Source organism: Branchiostoma floridae, chromosome 16, assembly GCF_000003815.2.
Source record: "Branchiostoma floridae strain S238N-H82 chromosome 16, Bfl_VNyyK, whole genome shotgun sequence".
NCBI classification, from domain to species: domain Eukaryota; kingdom Metazoa; phylum Chordata; class Leptocardii; order Amphioxiformes; family Branchiostomatidae; genus Branchiostoma; species Branchiostoma floridae.
The window spans coordinates 6,539,615-6,548,928 of record NC_049994.1 but is presented as its reverse complement, the minus strand read 5'-3'; the positions used below and the strand labels follow the sequence as shown (position 1 = coordinate 6,548,928).

The 9,314-nt window shown below is 41.0% G+C and overlaps 1 long non-coding RNA gene across 2 annotated transcripts; it reads right to left on the bottom strand.

The window, feature by feature from the left end:
• Positions 1-3,632: 3,632 nt before the first annotated feature.
• On the bottom strand, positions 3,633-8,409 carry LOC118403883. 2 transcript variants are annotated; one of them, XR_004829712.1, is made up of 4 exons: positions 8,211-8,409; positions 5,585-5,760; positions 4,458-4,557; positions 3,633-4,083 (listed from the first exon to the last, which is right to left on the bottom strand). It is a non-coding gene; the product is annotated as an uncharacterized LOC118403883 (long non-coding RNA). The 2 variants fall into 2 exon arrangements; XR_004829711.1 differs by having other exon boundaries at positions 4,462-4,557.
• Between the last annotated feature and the right edge of the window lie 905 nt (positions 8,410-9,314).

Genomic DNA, 9,314 nt, shown 5'->3' with positions numbered 1-9,314 from the left:
TCGTCGCGGTGGTTCTGCTCTGTTCTGTAAGTGTGAGTGGTTCTGTATCTAGTAATCAGTGGCGGTTTGTTTACATCTCCGTGGAAGGGGGAGGCGATCATGTGGTACTTATTTCCTCGTGGCCCTCTCTCACGGGTGGCTCTTGTTATCAGAAACACATTTATTCTGATCTGTCAACTAGGCCTGAACAAACACAGAAACCGCTAAACCATGTATAAGCCGGTGATACCCAACTTTATTGCTCTTAAAAAAATGGACATCACTAGCTCTGTATCGTGGGCTGTCCTGTTTTGTCATCTTTTAGCACTACATCCTCTAATCAAACCTCTTTGTTACTAGGACGTCTTCTCTTACTTGTCTATTATCCCTTCAAAACATTAACATCTTGTCAAATTATGCCTACCAACAGTTATGGGAAGACCAGTATAGGATTTCATAAGCAATGAACCGTCAAACGCTATAAGGTGACCTTATTAAACACAACACGGACGATCTTATCTCACTGACCATATCTCACCTCAAATTAAGTAACAACTAGAGTTCGGGGACCTCATACCTCCATGAAATATTTATTGCTTTTTTTGTGGATGGTATGTATGTTTATAGTCGGTTGTATTTGAGAGTAATGGTTATATAATATAAATGTTATGGGAAAGTAGTGGTGTATTTATTTAATGACACAGAGGATGTCCATCTGATTAGTAATTATCAAAATGTGACACTTAATTGTGTAATGTGCGTTTAAGAGGTCGACGGCGTATGGTAGCGTGGTGTTCCTTAAGCTTGATGTTTGGCATTTAAAATGTCTAAGGTTGTCAGCATTATTGAGGTTCGACTATGTGCCTCAGAGCTGTGTGGTGGGAGGAAGTTGGGAAACTCAGAAAGAAGAAGGGATGTGGCCAACTTTAGTCGATGGTGATTTGATTTTCCACCAATATGTCATAACATCAGCTGTTCACACGGTACAAAAACGAGATGCACACTTTCCTCTGACAGCCCTACACCAACTGTAAGATGAATACTTGGCGCCAACCCCGTCTGCTAAAAAACAAGTACCATTGGCTACGAAAGAGACAACTAACAACTGTCCCTTATCGTAACAAAATCAGAACATCTGTAACGCCAATAAAACTGACACCCAACCCAGATGAGAGGACCTAATGGCATTTTAATCACCATGTCACTCAAATCAGCAGTACAGTATGTGAGACATCCATACCTGTTAAGCATTATCGTTAAATGTACCTCAACTTCTTACAATTATACTTACGCTTCACATCTCCATGATATCCTAAGCAGACATAAATAAAACTAATTATCATATTAAAAAAACTCGGGGTTCCCCAAACAGCTGTCACCTCACCATCTGCTTGGAGCTAAGCCCATTAACAAACACATAAAGCACGATGCCTGTACCAATATATCTCAAATATAGGGGTGATTTCTGATATTATTACATCGATTATAACGACAGATACGGCTCCCAAAATCTCATCGATTCGAGCTTTTATCACACCCCACCAACACAACAAGTATGAAACCAATCCATCCAGCCGTTCTTGAGTAATCATCTACACAGACAGAGACACATAACAGAAAATATAACCTCCATTCCATGACATTTCATGGAGGTAATTATAGCCATCCACAAGGCCCCATCAGCAAGACCGAGCTGAAGTTAGCAGCCCGTTTACCAGCACCAGTTGTGGAACGTAGACACCACGTAAGGCGGGTTGTGCCCTTAGCTTTAAAATGGTCGGACCAGTCCTGCTGTGTATCTCAAGTACATCTTGATATTTGAGTCTACACCTCATGAAGAGTGCATTCATGTTTACTGTGCTATACCGTGGCAGTTTGTTGAAACAGAGCTGCCATGCTGAGCCTGGGAGCGTAGACAAGATCCGACTAATCTTAGGAATGGTATTCTCCAAGCAGAAGTAAGGATCCTGCTCATTCACGGTGTTATGCGTCAGAAATTATCAGGGACCGCTACTCCTATTGTTAACTATGGAATGATTAATGCTAGAAGACAATGATACAATGCGTGCTGAAGTGACAGAAATTTTATAATTGCCTGATACGAAAAGTATTTTCCAGATAGGAGTAACGCTACGGTTTCCAACTCTCGTAACCGTAATCTCTTTAGACACATTGAAGGTATTATGTTACAATTTAAAGACCATTTATCTGTGCACAAAATAAAGCGCTTACCAACAAGCTTTCGATCAGTCCTCTGTTCCTTCTCAAGTTGAAATGACATAGAGCCTAAGTCACACATCCGGAACGGAAGTGTGACGTCAGCAAAGGGTCAAAGGTGCATTGAAGGTATATTTACTGTAATAAAGCACATTTGTAAAGAACCGATGGCGAGACATTTCGTGTGCTGTATCCACGTCAATGTCAGAAAAGAGGATGTTTCTGGGGCCTCGTTTTCGTCTGCCTCATTCGCTGTCTTAATCAAAGCTACACATGCAAAAAAAACGCGAGAGATGAAAAATAGCTGAAACATACATGATTTTTCAGGACCAGGTCCCCTTTAATGTCTAGGCTGCATTTGAAAGAAAATTGGCAAAGGCAGCACGAACATCACTGTTGTTACTTCTGTACAAGCCGTACTGGTAACTGGCATGCCGGGTCGCCTTATCCTTCACCTTAAGTGTGCTGTGTTCTTTACAACCAGCTAGATTTGAGGTTAGACCAATACATTAACCTGAAAAAGAACCGACACACTGAATAAACACAACATGCGTGTCAAGTGGCCGAAGTCAAACTCTTACCTCAGGAGCCACAGAAGTTACGCAATTTGGCAGAGTGGAAAACTGTGCCATGGCTTCGAACAAATGGCTATGTAGTGCAGAGGTCATAGTGGAGATGCGCAGTCAGTAGACACAATGGAAATACACTTATAGTGCTGATATACACATTTTTTTAGGATCACGTCCCCATTAGTGTCTGATGAGCCAAAGATACTAGCTGTATTAAAAAAATTAACCAGTGATAAAAATAGTGGCAAGAACATTCCTGTTGTTACATATGTACAAGCATACCACACGCATCACCACCTACTAGTCGCGATAAAAAGGTGTGTTGAGTTCTTTCTACGCAGATAGATTTTTGACGTTTGGGGCAAGACAAATACACCTCTAAAGAACTGATAGACTGAATAAACACAACATGCATGCCATGTGGCCAAAGTCAAACTCAGGAGCCACGGAAATTGCGCAATTTGGCTGAGTGTCTGACTACTGTCCCATGGCTACAAAGAAACGGCTGAGTATGCAAAACTCTATGCCTGCATCATGGCAACTCTTAGTGATTAGGTCACCACACATTCTTTACACACTCCAATGATATGTATTTCGTTTAACCGTGCAAAGCTATGCCTTTCTTAGTAGGTCATATAATTCTAGTCCACCTTCCACAAGCGCAGGCGTCCCTTGTTTAGGGAAGGAGCTGATTGTTGAAAACCCCATATGTTGTTTTCGACGTTTGTGACTCCAGTTTCATGGACCGTCCTCTTGACGCGCGCCTCCCTCAGAGGAGGGGAAGTGAACATTTATTTTCTGTATCATATTGTTAGCCAACATTAACCGCTACAGTATTCATTGTCACAAAGAGACACTGAGATCAACTATGTTCACCATGCATAGCAAGCACTTTTTATTCGGCTAAACATCGGCACCGCTAAACTCCTTTCATCCCGAAATCAAGGTTTATTTATTGTTTATTAACTCTAGTATGTGTTCCTGACACATACATCATATGGCTCATTCAGATACAATTTCTTGAACAACTTTAAGCTCTTTTAGAATTTGTTGTCAAAATCTCATCGAATGTTTAGACCAATGCTTTGTGCTGTAACGGGGTGCTCAGTTAACGAATGAGCTAAATTGTGGAAGGAGTCATTCAGAATGAGATCTGGGCGGATTTCTACTTGATCGTCTAGCAACTACAAGCTGTGCGAGTGCGCTAGCGTTCATTTAGTAAATCAGAGATTGTGGCTGCAAGCAGAAGATCTCTCAGGTAAGTAGCACTGGTGATGTCTCACCATCCGGCATCAGTAGTCTTAGCTAACACAGCAATCTAAATAGGGTAGAGATGAAATTGATGTCAATAAACAAAGTTGGTAAAAGTTGTGTCGTCTTTTTTCAAAATAATACATACTTTAGAGAAAACAAAAGTGGAACTTCGGCTTTGGATCGCCAGAGGGTCGCCCGACTGTGAAGTGACAGTCGAGCTATGGTGAAATATTCACCCACAACTCACTGGAAGGGCCCGGATCAGTGATCTGCGAAGTTCAGTCAACCTTTGAATTCCCGCAATGTTAAAAAGGTAAACGGGTGTATTATAATTACTACGGAAAATGTTTATAAATTTAGAGCCCCAGGATTCTTCAATATGTCGATTTCCTGCTGTTTGACAGGGATAAATAATATCGAAAAAAATTTCCGTAGTACTTACTGCTGCGTGTGCTGTATCCACGTCAATGTCAGAAAAGAGGACGTTGTGGGGCCCCGTTTTCATATGCATCATTCACTGTCTTGATCGAAGCAACATCTGCAAAAACACGAAAAAAATGGCTTATATACACATTATTTAGCACGCTCCCCATGATGTTAGAACCTATTCAAAGAAAATTGACAATTGATTGCAAATGTGGCGTAAACATCCCTGTTATTGCTTATGTAAACCCTGCTTTTCGTGATAAGTGTGTTGTGAACTTTTCATGCAGCTAGATTTTTCAACGCATGAGGCTAAATCAATACACCTCCAAAGAACCGATAGACTGAATAAACACAACTTTCCTGCCAAGTGGTCAAAGTCAAACTCATATCTCAGGAGGCACAGAAATTTCGCAATTTGGCTGAGTGCCAGAGTGGCAGACCACTGTGACATGGCTATGAACAAATTGATATTTAGTGCAGACGCCAGAGTTGAGTTTTGCAATAGAGGACACACAATGGGAATACAGTTGAGGTGCCACCTAAAATTCTGGACAATCCTATATTTTTTTCCACGAACATTTTGGCCCAATCTTGAGACATTTGTGTTTATGACTTAAAGGTACTAATAGAGTCTAAGCTTTGCTGTTTTGGTCAGAACTTGCTCAGTCCAGAAAGAACGGTTTTATATAATAGTTGGCGTAAGGACAGATTTCGTTGTTACGTCATACGGATGGTCATATCAGGAGAAATTGGGTCAAAGGATGTTTGTTATAGAGCGATTTTTTCTAGAAGATTCAGTCAGTCAACATCTTGTTTTTTGTTCATACATGTCAGATAACATGCAAGCTTTATAGACACGCCAAAAAAGTACAGTTACTTTTGTATGGTTAACAATAAAAAAAGGAAGAATACAGAATACATCTTGTAATTCTACTAATTAAACAATATAGGATAATACGATTCTACTAATTAAACCATGTAGGACAATAAGAAAAACCTCCATGCAATCAGGTGGGGGTTAACTTAAGTATACCCACTGCGTACTCCATGTATATTCCCTTTAACCGCGCGAAACATATATAAAATATTTTTTTCAGTTAGCAATATTCATAATCTGTCATATGCCATAGTGGTAGTACCTGCTGCCAGGTCTCGTGGTTTGCGCTCTCGTGCAGCTCGGTTAAAGTCCTCATCAACTTCACACAAGCAGTCTGGGGGGCAAAAACATTTGGGGTAGCCGACAACATCATCAGGCACCATGGTCACCAACACGATCAACAGGAGAAGGACTTTCATGGTTCCTTTCATCTTTCACCTACAAGTACATTCATGGAATGTGTTAGGCCTAGCAGTACTGACGCGATATCAATACGTCAGAACTACGGTAAAAATAAAATAAAATAAAATACTCAAGCAAAATACATACTTTTACTCAGTCAATTTTGTTTCACGAAACTAAAAAAAGCTTAATTCAAAGAGCACATTTGCATGTCTGCACAACAAAAAGACCGTCGTCGTACAGAAGCGACTGTGGCTTTCCCAACCATCGCCAAACTAGGACTCCGGAGTATGTGAGTAAGTATATTTGTTATAAGTAAGTACATTTGTCATGTACGTAAGAACCTATACCGTCTATACGTACATGCAGGGAAATATTGCTTTGGAGTAGCTATACGTGTTGCTCCGGAGTAAAAGAAAAACTGCTCCGGAGTAAAAAAAAAAAACTTACTGCTCCGGAGTAAGTGAGTATGTATATTTGTTGTAAGTATGTATATTTGCCATGTACGTACGGACATATATCATCTATATGTACATGCAGTGAAACATTGCTTTGGAGTAACTATACGTGTTGCTCCGGAGTAAAAACACTGCTCCGGAGTAAAAATACTGCTCCGGAGTACAAACACTGCTCTGGAGTATGCTCCGGAGTAAGTGAGTAAGTATATTTGTTGCAATAAGTTAGTATATTTGTCATGTACGTACATGTATGTACATACAGTGAAACATTGCTTTGGAGTAACTAAGTGCTACATGTATATCTTTATATCATATATGAAAACGTTTGTTACTGTTCTGAAAAGCAAAAACCGCCATCCAGGTGGGATGAGTGTATGATATTTAAGTGCTATATAACCACCGTCAGATGACGTACAAAGGATGTACATATTTTATTTTTGAAGAGAAATAAAATATTTCAATTGACATCTGTGTTTTCTAAGGGCAGTATTAGAAGTATTAGATAACAAACACTGCTACTATATATATATATATATATATATATATATTTATATATATATATACTAGAATATGTATATATAGAGAGAGAGAGATAGGTAGATAGATAGGGAGATAGACAGGTTGATCTTTGAATGTCGCACAGTGCAAAATAAAAAACAATCAATAGCAACGCATTTTATGATAAAACAATCGTGTAGAGTAGCAGAAAGTAAGAGTTGTGCCCACTTTTTGGTTTCTAGTGGTACTTGACACGAATGCCTAACTAGTCGATCTGGAATACACACACGAATACACATCTCAGTGTGGGTGGGTGTGTATTTCTGATGGGTAGAGGTGTGAAAGATTCCCTAATCCTTATTCCACGGTCGGTCGAGGGCTTAATCCTTATCCAGGCAACCGTTCGCGCTCGAGCGCAACGAAAAATGGGTCCGGAACATGCTATAGATCGTTTTCACAGAACATTCGAAAACCGCTTCGCCACGCGTGGGCGCCATGTTGGATGATAACCTGGATATATAGATGAGAACGGCGCTACCAAAGTTACTTGCGGCGGGTTCAAGTGTGCTGTTTTGTCTCCGTACTGTGAATGATATAGTGATGTAGCCAAGGCTAGATATCAGGGCAAAGTTGCAATAATAGGTCTTGATCCATATGCTTTCAGAGAAAAGGCATTTGACGATCTAACGCTCTTGCCGATGGTTGAATACCCGGACATCTATTACCGCTACCCTGGGCGACTATATAACGTTATGTACACTCCTATCATATAGGCTGCGCACGGAGGACTAGACTAGCTACAGCCCTATACAGCGGAGTTTGTGTTACACAGTCTACCCCAGTATCCAGCTGCCCTCACTATCCACTTGCCTCACAAGGGGCAAGATTTGGTGCTTCTCCAACTCTGACTCCGTGTGAATGGTTTTCTACTCCGGTCAAGACTGAGCTACGGCGTGCTTCAGTCAACTACAACGTTGTTTGACAAGGCGCGACGTAATTTGGAGAACTCGCGTAGTTCACCCAATGAGCTTCAATACGACTTGTCTTTCGGCCTGAGGTACTGTCTGACTCAACTACTTCGTAAGTAACCATAGCCTGACTAAAAACGCTCTCCTAGCCCGACAGTTTCCGTCCCCCTCAATAAACCCAGCCAGTGAGAGATTTTGTAAACACGTCTAGTGCAAAATGTAACAACCCAAACTACGTATTTTAAACCATACTGCGACAAAGTTGGACTACAACGTCTTAACCCCACCAACTTGTACATCACCTCGACACCGTAACGTTATTGTATTCTCCCCCAATACGCTAAACTGAGAACAAGATAAACATTCGATCGTATCGCCATTATGAAAACCAGAAGAATTCCCTGAGGCTAAGGTTTGGTCGTGACATATTTTCTACAATAATAGGTACGCATATGTGTGCGTGATAACTTGCATGCTATGAAGCTTTTCAAACCCTGCTCACTGCGACAGAAGACAACCTTCATTTCTTCAACTAGAACCTACACAGTAAATATATTCCCACCTGTGAGACAAAGTTGATGACAAAGTTAGAGATCTTTAAGCTTGCAGTGCTGACCTGCCCGTGTCACACCCTGTCTGAAGATGTTGTCTAACCGGTTAACCTGTCACTACACTTGACTTGACTTGAGGTAAAAGTTCAACCCCTGACGTGGGAAACGTATATGCTCATTGTGCAGATAAGTAGAATAACGACATGTAGATGGGCCGTATGCCATATGAAATGACTCTTAAACTATTTTCCTCCAAAGGAGAGTGCTATTTTCTAAATGACCACGTCTTTACGTACAAAAAAAAACGACTAAATTTGTAGGAGAGTACTATTTTCTCAAAAAAAAACACGTCTTTACGTACAAAAAAAAAACGACTAAATTTGTAACAATTGATCACAGATGAGCAAACTTCGCACGGGGACCCATGTTGGCAGGCCGCTAGAATAGTCTGTGATTCAATCGAGTTAAAAAGGGATAACTGTGTTGTTAGATAGAAACGGCGAGTACGCTGTATCCTGTGTTCATGGAACTCGCAGTTAGCACATCGAACAACCAGCCCGTATAGCAAAAAAACTTCTTTCCATATGCATGTACCACCACGTGCAACACACAGTCGTGTGGAGATCGAGCAGCTTATCATCCAACATGGCCGTTCGAACGTTCGAACGCGACTGTGACGTCACATGAAAACGATCTATTGCCGACGTTAGGAGAAAACATCGCACCAACGCCCGGAAGCTCACACGCCCAAAAAGTTTTGGCGCCATCGAATTTGCTGGCCCAGAATAAGGTACCAAAAACGTGAGTTAAACAAAGACGAAATGTTACATACTTTCATACAAATATACATTAAAGCTTCACTAGATCCTCAACACAAAGCAATTTTATCGGCTCAACAGAAACACGTGGTGGGCCGCAAACTACATATATACCTTTGAATCTGTTCATTTTGGATACTATCCAATGTCATACCAACCTGAGAAAACCCATGTTTTGATGCGAAATGCGCCAGAAGTTGAACAAATTTGGTGCCCTCGAATGTTCCGTCGTGTTCCACGTCCGAATGAGGCATTCGAATTGCCAACCGTGCCACACTCGGCCCGCTCGAAATAATT